At 45.7% G+C, this 21,460-nt stretch overlaps 1 pseudogene; it reads right to left on the bottom strand.

Annotated features, from left to right (window-relative positions):
• Positions 1-21,460, bottom strand: part of LOC144373122 (E3 ubiquitin-protein ligase TRIM35-like) — a 58,638-nt pseudogene that overhangs the window by 8,479 nt on the left and 28,699 nt on the right.

Genomic DNA, 21,460 nt, shown 5'->3' with positions numbered 1-21,460 from the left:
CTAGATTCTCACTACTGCTTCCTCCATGGTCCTAAGAACTCAAGCCATGGCCTAGGGCTATGGATTAATTTTAAAATGTGCCATGTATTTAAGAACATTCTACATGGAAGCTACTGTGCTAGGAGTTTGGGGAACATAGAGAATGTCAGGAGCCAGAGGAGGAAGACCAAGGAGGGAACAGGAGATGTCACAGAGCTGATCAGCAGTGTGCATGGTCAAGGAATTGGTGATGACCATTGGATCAGAATCTGCATGATAAAATTGGTACTCATAGAATATTTGCAATGTAAACACTCTTTTACTTTAGTTTTCATAACTGTGTTGTGAAGTAGCAATACTATCTGCATTTTATGAATGAAGAAACTGAGGGTCAGAGAGGCCAAGTGACATTTTCATTCAGTAGAGTGAGTTGAGTAAGATTCATCCACATCTTAATCCTAATGACTGTGAATGTGGTCTTATTAGGGAAAAAAAAAAGATTTCCTCGGATGTCATTAAAGATTCCAAAATGAGATCATCTCTGATTACCCAAGTGGGCCTTAAGTTCAATGGCAAGTCCCTATGAGTGACACACAGAGGAAGCCATACAAAAATGGAAGCAGAGATTGGAGTGAAGAAACCTCAAGCCAAGGAATGCCCAGGGTGACCAAAAGCTGGAAGAGGCAGGGAAGGATCTTTTCTGCAACTCTGGAGCAAGCATACCCTGCTGGCACCTTGAGTTTGAAATCCTCACCACTGTTTTATGGTGAGGTACTCCAGCCCTAGGAAACCAGTACCCTCAGTAAATAACAAAACCATGAGCCAAAGTCATGATTCTTCCACCTTATCTCAGCAACCAGCATTTGCACATGGTCTGATTTGTTCCTCAAGAGCATCTGTGTACAAGAATCTCAGGGTACATGGGACCCTTAAAAACCCTCATGCTAAGTGCTACACCATTTCTGTTGCAGCCAAGATCTGAAAGATCTGCTCTGTATGGGATGCTCTGAGGAAGGACCAGAAGATACGGGGGCAGAGGGTAGGCAAGACCTCTGGAGAGACCTCTGGGTGCCAAGGAGCACCCAGCCTGAGAGGAGCCTGGTGGCACCCTGGTTAGCCTCTGGCATCAGTGGTCAGTGGAGCCAGGACAGCAGCCTCCTCAGCACTCGGCCTGCTGGTGTGACCTAAGTGTCATCTTGCACAGGTGGTTCAACATTCATGCCATGTCATACCACAGCAAAACACAGCCTAGCGCATGCTCCAATGCACTTTGTAGGAACACCACTGGTCAGTCAAGTGACCCCTGTGGGCCTGGGCATGCATCAGCACAGCAGGTAGGAGAGGACTTCAGCTTCAGCTGGCCCAGATGCCAGTGCGGCCTTACCCCAGGTGATGAAGGGCCATCATGCCATTTAGGTGAAATGCCTAGAATGGTGAAATGACTTTGCATCTTGACAGTGGAATGAGTGGTGGACTGGGTTTATTCAGAACAGAGGGGACCCACTGGGTTGATGCAGGGTACATTGGGACTGAACACTAGAATGGGACAGGGAAATCACAGAGGCCTCCACACCAGCGAAGGAGTCTGTACCTTATATTCAGTTAGAAAGGCTTTGGTGTTCTTTGAATGAGAGGAGAGGGCAGTGGTGAGGCTTACAGGGACAGCAATAACAACGGCTGCCATTTCTTCAGCATCTACTTTGTACAAGGAAAAGCAAAGGCATATCTCAATTTATTTTTGATAATGAGGAAATGGCAGCTCTGCACAGTTGGGTAAAGGACACCAAGTCACACAGACAGTAAGAAGCAGAGTTGGGATTTGAGCCTGTGTGTGTTCCATCAGGAAACCTTCTCTGTGCGCAGGTTCAAGTACAAGCACAAGGAGATTCAGCAGCAGTGTCAGCTTGGGGAAAAGATTAGGAGGGGAAGGCTGGCAATGTTTTGTACAGGCAGGCTGGAGACCAACCTGGGCTGTCATTTGTGTCCCACCCAGCACTGATTTCCCAACTACAGACTCATCCATACACTTCCCCCAGCTCAAGCTTCAGTACATAAATTGGTGAGGGATCATCCCACCAAGCAGAGAGTCAGCCACGAGGCCTCAGACACAGAGGGGTAAGTTTTGAATGGGGGAGGGCTTGGCTGCTGGGGAAGCCCTAGAATCAGGGAAGATGTTGATGAGAGGGATCTCATGGTGGGATGGTGGGGAGGAGAAGATGCCTAAAGTGAAAATATCAGTACCCGCAATTTCCCTTGAACACCACAATGTCAGAGGTGAGGAAATCACTAAACAGATGCATGATCACAGAACAGGGAACTCTCCCGGAGGAGCTGTCTCAATTCTGGGGAACAGGAGAGACTTTCTGATGAGCACATGATGAGAGACATCAGGCCCAGGTAGGCTAAATGTCCTGCATTGCACACAACAATTCCACGCAGGAAAAATATCCCATCAGAAATGCTAGTGACTTCCTCCTGGGGACAGAGGTCCTGAGGTCACACAGCAAGTTGCTGGCAGAGAAAGGTCAGGAGCCCAAGCATCTGGACTCCAGCGTTGGCACCTTTCTCCTTCACACTGGCCCCTTCACCCCTTCAAACACAGGCTGGATGAGAGGAACAGCCCACTCTGAGGCCAGCAGAGCAGCATCCAAAGGTGAGCATGCAGACAGGACGCCACAGGGAGCATCAGCAGGACCATGCTCCCCGGCTTTCTACAAGTCGGTTAGTAACAGGAACAGGCAGGGGAGAGTGCTGAGTGCTCAGGCACCACCTGGTGCTGCCACCTCCCAGCATGCACACTGCCTCCCAGATGCTCTGACTGCCCACGTGGCACAGTGAGTCGCACTGTTCTTGTCACTCTAAGAAATGCCCAAATAGGACTCTCAGGATGTGCCCAGGCCCACGCGGACTATTTTTGAGGGATAAGCAGCTAATGGATGACCAAATGGTTTGAATAGAGCTCTCCTTGGCAAGGATATTGGAGGCCAAATATAGGAACTCTGTCACAGAATTGGTATGACAGCTTCACGGTGGGGGAACCATGAAGGCTGAGCCAGGTCCTCCAGCCACAGGCAGAGTGGGAAGGGCTTCTTCCAGCTGTGCACTGGACTGGCCTCTTAGGAGTCCAGGTCAAGTTCTATATTCACCTGGTATTAGCTGCATTAAGTGACCTCAGTGTCACATGTCTTTACATTTGACTGGAATTGTACCATCTTAGAACAGTAACCTAGCTTATTTCATGCTGACCAGGGGCTCTGATGGGCAGCATGTGTCTTATTTGAGTTTAAAATCAAAAGGAGTTAAATTATTTTTTCATGAATGTGGTTTTCAGTCTTTCCACACTATTTATAAATATTGAATTCCATGCCAAGTCCTCTGTTAAGTCCTAGAATAACCCCAGGAGGGGAATCTTAGGGAGTTCTACAGATGCTCTGCAGGTCTTCAGCAGGGTCTCCTGCAATACTGTGGACCATGTCATCAAGGAAGAAAGGGGGATTAGAGTAAAGACCATTTAGGGATGAGTGAGTCATAGAGGGGGCTGGCAGACAGAATGGTGTGTGATTCACTGGCTTTGGGGACTGGTAGTATCAAAGCTCCTCTTAGGTTTGCTTTTCAGGGCTTCAAGAGGAGACGGCAAATGGTCGAGAGCTTCAGAATGCAGCATAATTATGCTTCTAGGAATGACCTGCTGCTGACAGCAGAACTTTGGAGGCCTAGGTCTGAGGAGGCCCTCCAGGTTCTAATGGCTATGCCAAGAGGAAGCCATTAGACAACCCCAGATAATCCACAGTGATGGGACTTCCCAGGCTATTTTTAATCTCCTATTCAATATATACAAGAGATTCAGCATGGCAGAAGTCAAGTTCAGGGTGTGAATTATTATTCAGGACAGGCAGAGAACTGGGTTTGTGAGTCAGGCTCTGGGTGGGGTCCCAGAGTCAGGAGCAGTCTCAGGCACAAGCACCTGAAGCAAGCTCTGTAATTTCACTCCTGACAATGACATGGATGTTTGACAGTGCACCATGGCTAACCAGGAGCTTCCCGGTACATGTGTGCTTATGCACCTTACACAAACTGCTTCAATTGCAAACATACTAGCCCTGAATGTCAGAAAAATCTATTGACAGAGAAAAGAAAATAAGTATTTGCACTCTAGTGAGTTTACACTTTCAGCATTTTCTTGTTTTTTCCTGTGTCTATTATGTTTGCATTATTGTAATCCATGTGTATACATTTTACCATTCACTCTCCCTGAAACCTATGAAATGAATATGATTGGACCCATTTTCCACATGGTCAGTTTAGCAATTTTGTTTCCCTGAAGTGGGACAAGCAGGAAGGGATAGGCATAATTTGAACCATAATCTTTTTACATCAAATTTCATGCTGTTCCTGACAAAGCTCCATGCTGTTCTCAAACCCAGCCCTGCCCCTACATGGGAGCAAGAAGAGATGCCCATGGCACATGGTTGAAGTTGACTATCTCCAAATTGCCTCCCTATCCTGGGTGACCTCATGCTTTAAATTCTTACCATTAAGCTGTCCTTGGGTTTAGCTATGGCCTCAGACAATCCCCATTTGATAGCCTACACCTAACCTATCAAGCATAATAAATTGAGTCCTTTTCATATCTGGACAGAAAAAGCAAGAGAACTTGTCAACATCCCCAGAGGGTCAAGTTCTTTGCCCATTCTGCAGTCCCACAGATGAAAGGAGTCAAGGGAATCTCTAGATTTTTATTTCCCATCTCTTCTCAGATGAAGAGACAAAGGGTCTAGGAAATCTAGTGCCTGTCTGAGGCCCAAAGATCAGAGTTCTAATTCCAGCCCAAATTTAACTATACTGAAAGAGACCCCTTATCTTTTGCAACATCATTTTTATTTCTTTTTTCTTTCATTCTTCTCCAGAGCTTATTTTTTTGCATTACTTTAATTTTAACTTTAAATAGATATCACTTACAACTATAAGTACACAAGTTAAGTATAAGTTAAGTATAAAATAGTGTCCACTGATTTTCTTTGCATGAGATAAGAGATTTAACAAAATTTATTTCCTCTCTCTACAAACCTGGTTCTATCAAAATGATCTGGATTTTTCAGTTTTGTATTATCATTACCAATTTCTTTTTTTAATGTTATTCACTCAACAAATATTTTTTTAAAACCTACTGTATGCACTATGCAGAGTAGTAAGAAAGACTACATGATCACCTTACTCAACATATCCCTAGCCTAAGATACTTGACATTTGCATTCAGCTTTGTTAATACATTTACTATAATTAGATGGCTCTAAACGCTATTGTTCTGGTTGTTCATGACCATTATATGTCCTTTTCGTATTCAAGTTTTTTTTTTAATTTGATCAGTTTTTACTATCTACAGTACTTCTTGGAATAATTTTCTCCAGAAAGCCCTCATGGTATGCTTCTTGAGACAGCTGTGTCTGAGATGCTGAATGTAAGTGGCAGGCAGCCCTGACCCTGGGTCAACAGTCCCTTGCATGTGGAGGGAGCAGTTAGCTTTGGATGCTGTCTATCCACTTGTTCTCACATACACACTCTGCACTTTGCACTTTGCTCCCCTTTCTGTCTGGATTTCAGGCACAGATGCCCGTCCAGGGACCCAGCGACTCCCAGCACACTTCCTGTCCTCCTTCCCCCAGATTCACATTCTCCAGCTTGTTCTATAAACTCTAGATTTGCCAGTGCCTGTCATAAACCAGGCCAGCCACTGCGGGCTCCCTCCCCTTTTGATCTGTCTTGTTCTTCTGCCTCTCATCTCTGACAGCAGGACCCAAAGCAGGCAGGGCACATAGCTCTAAAAGAAAGGAGCAAAAAGCTTTGGGCTTTGGTGGGGGAGAAACATAGGTATGTACATGTGAGTGGGGGCAGGTGGGAGAGGAATATGTGTGGGGTGCATGTATCTGTGATCCTCCTACCTTCCTATTGGGACTATAAATGGTAAGGGTGAGTTTTTGGATGGGGGGGAGGTCCTTGCTCATTCTCAAACAAAAACAGAAAAATCAACCTTTCCCACACTTTTACATTTCTAAATATAGCAAAAGCTAATTTAACAAGCAAACCAGGTAATGCATGATTCATGTTCATTTCTCAAGCTAACAAAGAGTTTGGTCCTCTAATAAGCAATATAAAAAATTGAATTTTTCCTCATTACAAATTCCACCCAAATTTCTATGCCTCTTCCAAAAAAAGTAAATAAAAACTCATTTCTTTCCATCTATGACTTCAAACTTTCTAGGAATTCTGTCTCCAAATGAAAGTCCTTGGGTAAGCAGGAAACAATATAAAACTGTAAAAAGGGACATAGAATGCAGGATCTTAAGTGTTCTGGAAAAATTAGTCTTTTCTTTGATTATGATCTTGATAATTTGAAATCCTATATGTAAAATCAAGAAAAACAGATCTGAACATTCCTGTTCTTTTTGCGTATCAATTGAAGGTGGACTCTGACCTCTCTCCTCCTCACCTATCCTGCTTTCTTTGCCCTGTGTCCTTTCCTGTTCCACTATCTTATTATATCCCCATTTGTCAATCTGTGTTGCTATGTTTTAAATACTGTCAATCAACCCTCTTTCCTTCTAGAGAAGGCACGTGGTTTAAACTGCCTGGTCAAAGGAGGGAAAGTGGCCAGTCTCACCTGGCCCTCAGATCCCTTTCATGGAGCCAAGATGGAATCTAGATATGAACCACTCATCCAAGCAAAAATGTGAGGAACACCCCACCAACAGTATAACCTGGAGTCCTACTCACCCATGGAGACACGTTCCAAAATATCCCACAGGTGCCTGAAATCTAGGATATACTGCTTTCTCCTCCACATACATACCTATGATAAGACTTCATTTATAAATAAGTCACAGCAAGAGATAAACAACAATAGCTAGTAATAAAATAGAGTATTTATCATTATATACTGATAAAAGTAATTTGAAACTTGCAAATGGCTTATTTCTGGAATTTCCCACTTAATATTTTTGGACTTAGTTGCCTGCAAGTAACTGAAAAAGAGAAAAACAGAACCATGGATAAGAGGGGACTACTGTATGTCTACTAAACACTGGACTCTGGAGGAACATGCTAGACCAAACCTTTAGAACACAGTATCTCACGAAAGAAACAGTCTCCCAATTAAAATAACACTTGGAATGAACTGTAACTTTCAGGCATTCATTTTGTATCTGCCAATGAGCACATATAGTGTACAATATATAGTGTACTTCCTGATATAGACACATACTCACAAATACACACATAACTGAAAATACATTAATAAGTAAAAAGGCAGAGAAAACCTAATTTACCCATTATATTGGCTGTGTTCTAATTTTTTCATTTCTACCTTATCTCATATAATTAAAAGAAATACTGGTTATAATCCACAAAATTCATTTCATAATCTACTAAACAGGTCTTAGTGAGGAACACTAAACCTATCTCCAATGCAACACAGAAGTCTCCTCTAATGCCTCTCTGCTGGTGGTCATCCCCCTTCTTCTTGAATGGCTTCAGTGAGGGAAACTGCCCCTTCTGCCTTCCTTCCACTCCAGCACTATGATCATTTCCACATCTGATGTATGATCTCATTCCCCCTGGCACCCACCCGTGGGAGAGCTCTCCAACCCCTAGAGGGGGCCTCAGCTTCCATGGAGACAGATTCTCCCACATTCCCTTCGATCTTCTCACTCCCCAAGGCTCCAGCAGGCCACTTCCAGCAACCCCTATTAGTGTTCTCTTGTCCCTGGGACACAGGGGCATCCCTGCCTGGGGTATTCAGACAAGGGCACCCTGAACATGTCTGACCTACCCGCCTATGATATCCTGCAGACCTGCCCAGCTTCAGGACAATGAGGCTCTTCCACACCTGATCACATCTTCCTGGGAGAAATAAAACAAAGTCAGCACCACCACATGAGACAGAGCCGGCCACTGGACATCAAAGCTCCGGGTCCCGGGTCCCAGGCATGAGAAAAGGAAAATGCCTAAACTCCTGGAATGGTGGGGGTCTGAGTGAAGAGGGAGGACCAGGGCGTGGCAGGCCTGCGCTCCTGCAGCCTCAGAGTTTTTTTGTTTTTTGCTGCCTTTCCTATCCTCTACTATCCCCCTCCCCTCTTTTCTCTTTACCCCCTATACTGTAATTCATTTCTCCCCCTTGTATTATTTATCCCTTTCCCCTCACTTCCTCTTGTATGTGATTTTGTATAACCCTGAGGGTCTCCTTCCATTTCCATGCAATTTCCCTTCTCTCTCCCTTTCCTTCCCACCTCTCATCCCTGTTTAATCTTCTTCTCATGCTCTTCGTCCCTACTCTTTTCTTAGTTACTCTCCTTATATCAAAGAAGACATTTGGCATTTGTTTTTTAGGGATTGGCTAGCTTCACTTAGCATAATCTGCTCTAATGCCATCCATTTCCCTCCAAATTCTATGATTTTGTCATTTTTTAATGTAGAGTAATACTCCATTGTGTATAAATGCCACATTTTTTTTTTTATCCATTCCCCCGCCAGGTAGGATCAGGTTGACCTCATGGTGGGGTGGGGCGAGGCAGAGGGGATGATCTCATTGAATCCTTAGTACCAAGAGGAGAAAGTAAGGTGATGGAGAGACAAAGGAGAAGGATGAAAATGGGAAAGAAAACCATCTCCCAGTAGCACCTCAGGCTGAGACCTATACCTTCAACACATGGAATATTCAAGATCCAAGCAATAGCAATAAGGATTGATGGAAATATGAAGAAACCTGTTCACTGTTGGTAGGAATTTCCATTATGGAAAACAGTGTGGAATTCTCTCAAAAAAATTAAAAATAGAAGGACCATATGAACAAGCAATTCTACTTCTGGGTAAATATCCAAAAAAATGAAATCATTATATCAAACATACATATCTACAATTCCATGTTAACTGCAACATTTTCACAATACCCCAAATATGGAGCCAATGTAACTACCCATCAAAGAATGAATGGAAGAAGACCCCCCCCCAACACATGCACATACACAAAGAGAATGGAATTCTACTCTGAGTAGGAAAAAAAAGGAAATCCTGTCATTTGCAACCATACAGATATATCTACAGAACACATCCTTATGTCAGGTGAAATAAGCCAGGCACAGAAAGAAAAATGCTTCAGGATTTCACTGACATGTGGAATCTGAAAAATCTAACTTGTAGAAGCACAGGAGTAGAATGGTGGTTGCCAGAGATATGTTTGTCAAAGGGTGAAAATTCAGTTGGACAGGATAAATAAGTTAAAGAGATCTATTGTTAAGCCTGTAGTTAATAACATATAGTATACTTGAATACTGCTAACAGAGTACTTCATGTTCTCACAACAAAAAATTCTAAGTATACAAGGTAAAGGATACGTTAATGAGCTTGAATTAATCATACCATAACGTATACAGATATTAAAAAAATATATACTTTTTTTTGCCAATTATACTTTAATAAAAAAAGTTGCCTCCAGAGGAAAAAAAAAGAAAATGGGAAAGAAAGACCAGGAAAGCTGAAACTGTCAAACACAGGGCAGCTTCAGGCTTGAAATGGGTCTTCAGGTCAGAAGCAGTTCCAGGGGAAACCAGGTTCCAAGCCAACCCTTTCTCCCTCAGCAACAAAATATTTTAATGCAAAAATAACTCACCAAGGACCTCCTTACACACTTCCTCTCTCCTGAGCTCTGGAACAAAAGTGAGGGTCCCACCCTGGCCCCTCGCCCCTCGCCAAGCACCATCTCCTGCCTGGTCCTGCTTTCCCCAAGGCTTGACAAAGTTTAAATGACTGAGTGAAACCAAAGGCAACACAAAGGGCCCAGACCCTCCACCTCTCCTCATGGTGGCTGCTATTTTGTTTCTTTCTTTTGTTTGAAAACCTCGGACCCTTTGCATCTCATGTCTTCTTACCTGCAGCCCAGTTTGAAGCAAGCGACCTGCTCTCTCCTCACTCCCTCAATTAGTGGTACCCTCGGCTTCTCTCAACATCAGCACCACTGCTCCTCTCTCACCATGACATCACCTCCGAGCTCTCTGATTGGCCAGCAGTAGGTTTCATGGCAATTGGACAGTCTCCTCTGGTGGAATGGGGATTGACTGAGCAAGTAACTCTTAGCAGGCCAGGGAGTGGGAGATGATGTCAGACAAAGGGCTGCTTTCCCCACTGCCCATGGAGCCGGGGAGGCAGAGAGTGATGGTGGCGAGAGGGAAGGGAGAGAGTGGTAGGGGGAAGGTGGGGGTGAGGCACAGCCTGCACATTGGGGGAACCATGAATGATTTTTGAGAATCTTTAGCTCCTTCAAATCTGGGGGTGAGAGAATATGGAATCTAGAGAAGCAAGAAGATAGAACAGATGAACCCTAAAAATAGCTTCCCAAAATGCTTGATGCCTGTTTCCAGCTCTGTCAGAAGGCTGGTGGGTTAGGACAGTGACTCACAAGGTGGGAAGGGGCTGCAGGAAGCCCAGGCCTGGAGCTGGCAAGGGCTTCATGCAGGGGTCCCAGGAGAGCAGGGCATCCCCCTGGCAGCCCTCAGGAGGTGTCAGCCACATCTGTGTTGTGGCATTTCCTCAGGACCAGTGAGTCCTCACAGCCCACATGACCAGCCTGGGTCTACCAGAGGGAGCCACAGGTAGAAACCCAGACTAATTTTTACCCTGGAGGTTCCTAAGTGTGGTGGGATCCTAGAGGGAGAGGATAGGTCATCTATAGTGCCTTCTGTGCCCTCAGGGAACACAGGAGGGAGCCCCTGATGCAGGAGGCTTAGCTGCTCACTATCAGCCTGTAGACAGGAGAGGGCAGGTGCAGCAGGAGGATTGAAGTGCCCTGCAGAGCAGGACTCCTCCTGGGGGCACCTCCATGTGACCATCCTCACTATCTACTACCCAACCTTCCTCACTCAGTTTTCTTGGGAAGGACTCACTTTTAATGGTGGTAAAACATTCAAAATGTAAGTTTTCCCCTTTTTCCAGTGTGGGGAATCAAACCCAGGGCCTTGCACATGCTAGGCAAGCCCTGTACCACTGAGCCACATCCCAGCCCACTGACATTGTTAAGTATCTCATTCAGTGGCACTCTATACAATCAGTGTTGTGTGACTGTCACCAACCATCTCCTGAAGTTTTTCATCTCGCCAACATTCATCTGTAACAATTAAAGCCATTCTTTTCTCCCTAACCTCTGATCAACTTTCCAACTCTATTAATTTGTCTGATTCTAAGTATATCATATAAGCGACATCATGTAGTATTTGTCCTTTTGTTTTGGGATTCTTGCACATGACTTGATGACTTTGAGGATCATCCCTGTGCAGTATGTTTCAGAATGACATCACCTCCCATCAATGTCATCATCCTCACCCTCGACCACCACACCTCTGGTCACTGAGACTGCACATAATGATTAAAGGTTACCTTGAACTCAGCCCATGCTTTGAAATCCTTTTATTAACTACAACAGCATTGTCAAGGATCTGAAGGTGGCCTGCTGAATGTAGAGGATGAGTGGAATGTTTGCTCTGCGGAGACCCCGGCCTGCTTCCCGCAGCTGGGGCCCAGGCCCTGCGAGCTTCTGCAGGGGGGTCACATGGACATATATCTCCCAAGATGACTCCTCATCAGGACTCAAGGATGCTTGTCAGGGTGCCTGGGGGTGTCAGAATGACCAACAGCCCTACCTGACTTTGGGGTTTGCAGCTTATGCAGCTGTCCTCTCCTGAACTCCCCCCACAGGGCTGCAGGGACAGCAGGAGAGACATCATTCTGCTCCACGTCCAGTAAGTGCCTTTGTACAACACACTCTCCATGAGTGTCCCAGGCCACCACCCAGGAGTCTCAGGCCAAGATGGCCCATGTCAGAGGGAACTGAACTGCCTGCGGATAGCAAAAGCATTTCCTTCAGTGCGTGGAGGCAATGGAGGCTGCACTGCATGCCAAGCTAGGATCTGGAATCCAAGCAAACCTCAAATGTACGAATGCCCTGGCTGTCAGGATCCCTCCCTCCTTCTCCACCCGCCTTCCCTCCCGGCCCTAAGGAGCTGAACTCCACAGATCTGCTGGCTCTGAAAAGTGAGGGAGGGGGAGTGGAGACAGGGGGTTGCCATGGTGATGGCACCCAATAAGGGATCCTCTGCTGCCAGGGGAGGGAAGCACCTGGTGGAGTCCTCCATGTTCACTGGGAAGGAGGGTGGGGTGGGGACAGTGGGGGTGAGGGGGAGCAGGACATCACTACCTGAGAGCAGAGACCAAAGAAGAAAGAGGAGAAGTGGGGAGGGCTGCTCCATTTCTATCTAGCTTCTGTTTGAGTGCTAGGTTGTTGTGGGCAACACACACACACACACACACACACACACACATACAAAATCTGTACAGGGAGCATCTACCCCATTTATAACAAATAGACACTCTGCAAACAACCTCACCTGTTCAGTGGTGAGGCCTCAATTTGAATGTTGGGGCAGAGAAGGGAAAATAATATTGGAAAGAGAGGGAGTGAGGGTTGGGCAGAGCTACTGCCTGGACATCTTCCCAGTGGGAGAGTCCTGGGGCTTCCTGGGGTGAGGCAAAGTCACCTGCAGCAGTGATGAAAAGAAAAGCGTACAGTTAGTAGGAAACGGGACAGGCATCGAGTCCAAAGGAGAAGGGGTTGGGAGAGACCAAAGGAATCAGCGAGGTCAAAGCTAGGAAGCTTGGAAGGGTGGCACTGAGACCAGGGAGAAGACGGAAGAGAGGCTGGGCAGGGGCTGAGCTCGTCACAGCTTGGTGCTCAAAGTTCCCAGGAAACTTTGCTAAAGAAGACAAGACCAGAGACTGTCTCTGCACCTGCCGAGTAAGTGTTGGGTGGGGCGGGTATGTGTTTAATGGTCAGTGTTGGGTAGGGTGGGTGGGTGGGGTTTGGTTCCCTAGGTGCTGCCTCTGGACCTCAGTCAAGGTGTGTGGCCCCCCATGCCATGCAGATACATACCCCTGCCTCTGTGCAGACTCTCACAGCTCCTCACAGCTCAGGCTGCACTGTGGAAACAGCATTCAGACCCTGAATCTCCACACACTGCCAGGCTGCACCGTGGGGACCCGATTCATTTATCTCTAAGAATCCAAGGGCAGCTGCTGCCCAATGACCTGATCACCCTGTAATCACACACTTGCAGCCACTGGGGCACAAGGAGCACCTCTGTCCCCAAAGGGACCCCTGCCTTTGACCCAGGTAGTTCTACTGAAGTCCAATTGGATAGTCTCCCTGGGGACGTTCACAGAGCCTCTGACCTCTTTCTAAACCTCAGAAAATGGGGTGTTTGCCTCACTTCAGAAGCCGTGATCAACACATGTGTGTCCATATTACTTGCACCAATGTGATTTTGTAAAAACATATAATATAAATGGGTGTTTATTTTCTGCCTTTACTTTAGGAGGAGACAAAGGTTTGGGAGATTTATGTGGAATTAGTTGAACTGACAATTGTCAGGAATTTACCTAACACTAATGAAAAACATGCATGCATGACATCACTTTTTAAAATGTGAACGCTTATTTCACTGACTCAGAGCAGTGGCTTGCATTTCTCTCAGTAAATTGAGACACAAATAAATGCAGTCAATTAGAATTTAAGCAATGTGTATTGTCTGTGCTGTTTGTTTATGCCAACGATTAGATTTGTAAACTAAATTGTATTGGCAGTTAATGTTTATAACAAAATATACTCTGCTTAGAAAAACAAAACATTTATCAAGTAAGCTAAGACCTGGATGTCACTAGAGAACAGTGTCTGGCACATGTACAGGCTTAATAAATGTCAGCCATTATCGTGATTGTCATTAAGTGCAACACAGACAATCCATAAGTCTCAGTTGTGCAAGTAGCAGAGGCCCATTTCAAACTTGTTTTCTTAAGAAAAGTTTATATTAAAATTTAACAGTAAAACATTTAAAAATACGCAATCCTATTAGAAAATGGACAGTGGATATGAAGAGATGTTTTATCAATGAGAATATACAGATAGCATATACACACATGAGAAGGTATTCAACAATACTAGCCATAAGGGAAATACAAGTGTAAGTCTCTGTGAGCAATCACGACACACTTATTAAAAAAGTAAAATACAAGTAGTTGCAACTCCAAATGCTACTGAGCATGCAGAGAAACTAGATTAGTGAGATGTTGCTGGAAGGAATGGAAAATGGTACTCCAGAAAACAGTTTGGCAGTTTCTTAAAAGATTTAACACACACTTACCAGATGTGTTTGTCAGCTTTTCATTGCAGTGACAAAATACCTGAGATAACTTAAAAGAATGAAAGGTTTACTTTGGCTCATAGTTTCAAAAGGTTCCATCCATGGTTGGCTGGCCTCATTGTCTCTGGGCATATGGTGAAGTGGATCATCATGGTGCAGGGCCAGGGTGGAGCAGAGCTGCTTACCTCCCCACAGCAGCTGGGAAGCAGACAGAGTGGGGGTGAGCAGTAAGGTCCAGGGACAAAATACACACTTCAAGAGCAGCCCCCGGTGACCTGCCTCTTCCAGTTAGGCCCCACCTCCCAACATTTCCACTACCTTCCAATAATGCCACCAGCTGGGGACCAAGCCTTCCACACAGGAAGCTTTAGAGGACATCCCAGATCCAAACTACAACACCAGGGGCCAGGCAATTGCTCTCCTCAGCATTGTTCCCGGGGAAATGAAAACTCATATTCACACATAAATCTGTGTACAAATGTTAGAGCAGTTTTATTCATAATAGTCCGAAGAAGGCCCTCAAGAGGTGAACAGCTACACAAACCGGTATATCTACACCACGGATACTTACTGTTGGATGTGAAAAAGGAATAGACTCCTGATGCAGTGACTTGAATGATCTCTAGGAAATTATGCTCAGAGTGGGGGAAGGATGGCCAGTCTCAAAGGGTTACAACTACATGATTCCATGGATAGAACAGTCACAAAAAGACCAGATGACAGAGTTTAGAAACAGATTGGTAATTATCAGGGCTTAGGAATGGGGGTGGAGGGTGACTAAAGAGGTATCAGAGAAAGGAATCCTCCTGGGATGGAGCAGTTTTGCATCTTGAGGGTGGCGGTGTCTACACAAATCTATGAGGGCCGTAAAATGGCCCAAGACACACTCCACCACTGTGGGCTCCTGGTCCTGACATGGTACTATAGTTACCTAAATTGCAACCGTGGGGGAAACTGAGAGTAGGGACCATGGGGCCTCTCTGTACTATCTTTGCAAGTCCTTCTGAATCTATGATTATTTAAATATAGACAGTTACCATAAAAGTAAAAAAAGGAGTCAAGACTATTTCATGGAACCCAAAGATGGTTCCATCCCAGAAATGAGTCAGGCAAGCAATCACGAAGCAGCTCTGCATCTCTCTTGTCCCCCAGCCCACCCCGGCCTGCTTTGCAGAGACATTTGCTTCTTCTCTGCAGACCACCTTTCTGCTGTTTGTGCCCATGGCTGCCACTGCTAAGTAGAGGCACTGGCATCTTTGTAGTTAGGCCACACAGAGAAATCCATTTGCTGTCTCCTAGATCCGATTCAAAATTCCCAGAAAAATAAAATCTTCCAGCCCTGTGTGGGCCAGGTTTCCATACCAAGATCCACGGCAGAGGGAGCCCATGTGCATTTCTACCTGCCAACACCTGCTCCTTCTCGGCTCCTGTTGCACACAGAGGTGAGGCTTGGGTCACAGGCAAGGCCTCTTTCTCCTCCAGGAGAAACTCATTCAGCCTGTAGAGAAAATGATAAGCATCCACCCTCGAGTCCCACCTGAAGGGAACCCTGGGAGGAAGGCTAGACACAGCCATATCATTTTCCCACTTAAAAACAAAAGAGGCAACTTCAGGCCCACAGCCACACATTGGTCACCAGCTTGAGGTGCAAATTAGCTCCGGCTGGACACCTGACAAAGCTCATGGTCATCTGCATGTTGACCCCTGCTGGCACCTGGAGCTAATCCCTTGGCGAGTCAGTGGTGCCAGTCCATCTTCTGTCCATGAAGATATTGCCCTTCTCCAGGGTCCTTCACAGCCGCCCTGGGGCAACTTTGGAGCAGAATTAACTGGCTGTGGTTTCCTGAAGCCTTCTGCGGGGAGCTGGCAGCCTCCAGGATTGGGCCTGTGCTCTCCTGAAGGCCCAAGATGCCTGGCAGTGCAGTTGTGTCCATCTAAAGACCCTGTTGTCCAGGCTACGGTTTTCTTGGCAACAAAAATCCTGTAAAATCTTAACTGGCAGCCTGTTGATTTAATTTAGGGAGTCTGCGTTTACTCAAAGCCATCTCCAGACAGCTTGCTAAGCAGGATAGCCAGAGCCGGGCTGTGCCTGTGGGCTTCAGTTCTTAGAAGGAAGCTGGAGAGCTGTGCCCGAGTTCTCTGCCTAATGAATTATGCCTTTGGGTGTGGAGGACACCAGCAAAGAAATTCTGCCTCTGCCTGGTTGGCTCTGTGAGCTTCCCAATTGCCAGAACTTCCCTGTTTCATAATTGATGTGCCAAATTTAGTTCTGGATGTAGGTTGCTGCAGAGTGTAACAGAAGCATCTCAGTTTACCTTCTAGGATGGACTCTCTGTAGTCTCCGATCCTATACCATGAGCAGAGAGGCCTTCAGGAGCAGGGTTGCATAACTGACCTGATTGTTGATATACACTTGCAGCAACAGTCTCAGATTTGACACTTGCCCTGGCACCTTGCTGAAGCCCAAGGGTGTTTGCAGCACAACCTGACATCCTTCAACCTGACCTTCTGAGCCCCTAATGCCTCAGTCTCATTAGAAAAATGTTCCAAGTTCCAAAACCCACCCAACAATCATTTCACTAGTGATTTCAGTCTTCAGATCACTGATGGCCAGCTTTCTGTTCCAGCATCATGGAATCCAAGTGTCCTCACCCATGAAATGGATCAGCTATGTGGTCATGTGCAGCTTCATTTCCTGGTTGCACCTTATTCCAAGTTCATTTGGCTATAAATGAACAGGAAACTACTCCAAATTACCATGAGCAAAGTTAGAAAATTTATTCAAGTTTAAAGGAATATCACATAGAAACCAACACACAAAGGACAGCTGGGTTAGAGCCAGGAATTGAAAACTAACAGAACCTGGAAGTCTCGGGCTCTGTCTCCCGTACTTGTGCTCCCTGCACACTTTCTTTCTGTATCTAAAAATGGGAGTTCATAACCCACTTGAATCAAATGTATAAAATAGATATGTCAAGAGCTTTGTAATGTTTTGAACAACCAATAAAAATAAATAAATAAATAATAAATAAAAGACTATTTTTCCTCCTACCTCATGACAGACTGACTCCCCAGCCCTGACCATTCTGTGTTTCCTATCTTGGAAAGACAGACCAGTCTTCTCTTTATCTGAGCTCCAGACTCTCTCTGGCTCAGCTCAGGACAGATGTGTGTGTGGAACCTGGGATTTGGGCCAGTGGGTTGGTATCCTAGTGCAAATCTTCATGGAATGGGAGTCCTGCTCCGGGTGAGGCCAAGTGGGTAGTGGAGGGCCAGTAGGTGCGCTGCCTCAGGATTAGCAACCACAATGAGATAGGAATGTTGTGCATATCATCTAAATGTCTTTGAACACAAGGTCACTGCAGAACACTTGAATTAGGTGGGACTGAGAAAACTGGTGATGGGAAGAATGTTTGCAGTACCGGTGCCCTCATCTGTAGTTCTAGAGTTGTCTCTGTCCCCACACAAAAATTCCAAGGGATGAACAGTCCAAGGATGCAGAGCAGACAGCCCACAAGTGACTCTTCAGCAGAGGGTCAGGCCCTGGGACATGAGGTGGCCACCTCCCAAGCCAGCCAGTTCTGCCTGTTTACACGTTTCTCTATGCACAGGGTGCTAAAATCAGGGTGCTGGAATCAGCACTAGGGTCATCCTGACTCATTCCCTTCCTACCCTACTCAGAAGCACATAGAAAACATGGGGACAGGGCAGACTTGGAATCCCCCCTTATAAAGGTTTAAGGACCTCAGAGAATTGGAAGATCATGAAAGCAGGCTTCAAAAAGGGAAGGATAGAAACACACACACACACACACACACACACACACAAAGTTAACAAAAAGTCACTGTGACTTTCACTCACTTTCTGGTGTAGTTTAGGATCTTACCCTTCCTGTTCAATGGATCCAAAATCAGTTTAGGTAAATGATAGGTGAATATAAGCACAGTAATCTTGAAAATACATTTGCCCATGAAAAATCAGTACATAATCAAAAATTCAAGAAAATTATGATCATAAGCAGAACACAAGTGGCATTCTTGTACTCCAGCCAAATAAGTAGGGCATTAGAGGAAAAATAGATACAGGTAAATTAAAGGAAGTGTGATGAGGGAGGAGGCTTGGTAGATTTAGAGGTCACTGGAATATGGTCAAAAAGTCTGTGCTTCATATTGTGCTTTCTAGAGAGAATGGTTATCAGTTTTCTCATTAGGAGGAAAAAAAAACATGTTTTCAGTTGATTTTCTAGAAAAATATCAGCATTTTATTATCTGGACAGATTGTTCTTGATTAACGTGGAATTTGCACGTATGATCCACTTCCGTGAGGTTCATCTGAAAGTGATGAATCCCATCGGAAGGGATGGAAAAGCCATCAGGGGCTGCTTGGGGCTGGGTCAGGGTTGAGCTTTGGTGAGTGTGGAACAGGAAGGAATTTTGGGGAAATGGAAATATGCCACATCTTGACTGTGGTAGTGACTAAATAGGTTTCTGTATTTGTCAAAACTCTCCAATTTAAAATAAATATTTTTGTTGTTGGTGGTGGTGGAATATATCTCAATAAAACTAATTTGTAAACAAGAAAATGTTGTGCAGTAATGCAATGTCTGTGTCTATATCTAGACCTAGATCTATGATGAGAAAAGGAATGCTGCCCCAGGAGCACTGCGGGCACCATCATCCTGAAACAGAAGAGCTGTGCCTTCCCTCTATCCATTGAGGAAAGCAGCAGGGCCAGGGCACAAAACTCCACATGGTGGCCTGGGGCTACATGTGGAGATGGGAGGTTTGGTCAGTTATAAGATGCATGAGCTCTCAGGGTCTGTGATACAGCACAGTCATTATAGTTAACACTTAGCATGAGAAAGTAAATGTTAAGTGTTGGGGGGTGCAGGTACGCACATCAGGTGATGGACATGATAATTAACTTGATTTTGGAACTCACTGGGCAATGGACATGTACAGCAATTCACATCTTATGCTTTAATTATGTATGATTTTATTTGCGAATACTATCTCAATGAAGAAAAAAAAATGAAAGACTCTCCAAAGCAGACCATGTGGACAAGGCTTGCAGGTAGACTAAGGGGCAGGGTCGTTCCTCAGTGGTGGGGAAAGGAGGTGATTCAAGCCCCAAGACCAGCCTGGGCCTGGCCTGGAGGTCGACAGGGCAGACTATAATGGGGGCTCACCTTTGTGCCTGGGGGTTGTGCTCAAATAAAAGGGCAGCAAACAACTGGGGCTCAACAACCCACACACCCCACCAGGTTTGCAGCTTTGAAGTTACCGGTCCCACCCACTCTGACCCGGGAGCATTTGGGGTTGGGGCCACTTCCCTCTCTGCCCTCTGCCTTGGCATTTGCTGCTCCTACCCTCTGTACCAGGATGGGTGCAGTGTAGGGGGTGAGGGGGAAAGTATTGGTCATCTAAGGATTCACTCGTGGGAATGAATTTGTCACTCTTTGTCACGCTCTGGGCCTTACAGGTGCCTAAAGGTACTATTTTTCTTGGAGCAAAGAGTCCTCCCCCATGTCCTGACCTTTCTTCCCTTGCAGGTCCCTTGCCAGGTGGAGGGAGGTATTACAGTTTAGATCTGTGGTGTCCCCCCAAAGCTCCTGTGTGAGACAACACTAGAAAGTTCAGAGATGAAACAATGGGGTCCTAAGGCATTGACCTAACCAGTGCATGAGTCCCCTGACAGGGATGAGTGAGTGGTTACTGTAGGCAGGTGGGGAGGGACAGAGGAAGCAGGCCAATGAGGACGTGCCTTTGGGGTTTATAGTTTATCCTGGAGAGCAGATCTCCACCCTCCCACCTCTTTCTCTCTCTCATCTGAGGTGCTTCCCCCCACAGCACCCTTTTGCCATGATGTTCTGCCCCACTTGGTCCCAGAGCAATGGAGTCAGCAACCATGGAAGGGACTTCTGAAACCTTGAGCCCAAGTAAACTTTTCCTCCTCATCTATGTTGTTCTTGCCAAGCCATCTGTAGTAGTCCCTGTGAGCTGGGGTGGGGGTACACCTCAGCTTCTTTATATGAGATTTCTCTCCTCTTGGGGCAGCCCCCCGGGACAGAATCTAAGTATCATGACTTACAGGCCACTTCTGATTCCCATGGGGATCCTAGCATCCATGTTGCTCTAACAGAGCTTACAGGTGCAACGCAGCAAGGTACAACCCATTTGGGGCAGCCTTCCTAGACTCTGACATGGGCACTGCCAGTCAAACACCAGCCCTCCGGTGTGATTCCTCAAGCCTTGGTCACACCAGTCCACTGTAACCTCCCAGCTCCTGAAGTCGTGCAGCAGGTGTTCCACGTAGTTCATTAGTCATGGAGCTGGAGAGAAACACGGCCTTCATTCTCTAAGGCTGTTCATGCTCAGGGTGGGAAGAAGTTGGGGTTGGTGGCTTGGAAGGAACTTGAATTCACAACACACCAACAAGGCTCCTTCAAGAAACACTCCCTCTGACCTCGGCTCTCCCCTTTGGTTTCTCCACTTGTTTCTTCCCTTCCACACTATCCTTCAGGGTCCTGCTCCTTTCTTTAAAATAGGAAAGTTGTTGGACTTATTTTCTTAGAATCTCATCCTGAAATGACACCACTAAGAATTCGGACATAATGACTCCTACACAAATCAGGTCCTCTGCTAAGTTCTTGACATAGATCACCATATTTAATTTTTATGACAAATCAACCTGGTGAGAATGACTATCACCATCCTAAAGATGAAGACACTGAGTCTCAGGAACATTAACCAACTTGGCCAAGGTCATACTGCTATGTGGCAGAAGTGGTCAGTATACCCAGGAGTGTTATTCTATGTAGGTGGATGCTGCAAAAGGAAACTGGGTTGTGCACCAGCCTTCAAGGAGTGTGCAACTCAGAGAGGACATATGTTATCACCTTCTCCTTCTCTTCTACATTTCTTTATCATCTCCTTATAGCACCCCACCGCACCCCACTCCTCCTCTCAGGGCTTAAACCCAATGTTAACACTGCACTTTCACCATGTATTTTATTTATTTGTCTCTCTCATTTGTGTATGAGGTCTTTGAGGGTGAGGACTGTGGCTTTGTAACCCAATATCCTCTCTGCATGAATCTCAGTGTCTGGTAGGGGCTCAAAAACTGGAATTAAGGACAGAATGAAAAAAAAAGGGAGTAAACTGGCCATTGTTACCTCGACCTGGTCTCAATATGGTTATAGTAGAAGTTACAAAGACAAACCTACATAAATACAGTTATATCAC

The sequence above is a fragment of the Ictidomys tridecemlineatus genome, unplaced genomic scaffold, assembly GCF_052094955.1.
Source record: "Ictidomys tridecemlineatus isolate mIctTri1 unplaced genomic scaffold, mIctTri1.hap1 Scaffold_240, whole genome shotgun sequence".
Taxonomy (NCBI): domain Eukaryota; kingdom Metazoa; phylum Chordata; class Mammalia; order Rodentia; family Sciuridae; genus Ictidomys; species Ictidomys tridecemlineatus.
The sequence above is the reverse complement of the archived record's forward strand: the minus strand, read 5'-3'. Positions and strand labels throughout refer to the sequence as shown.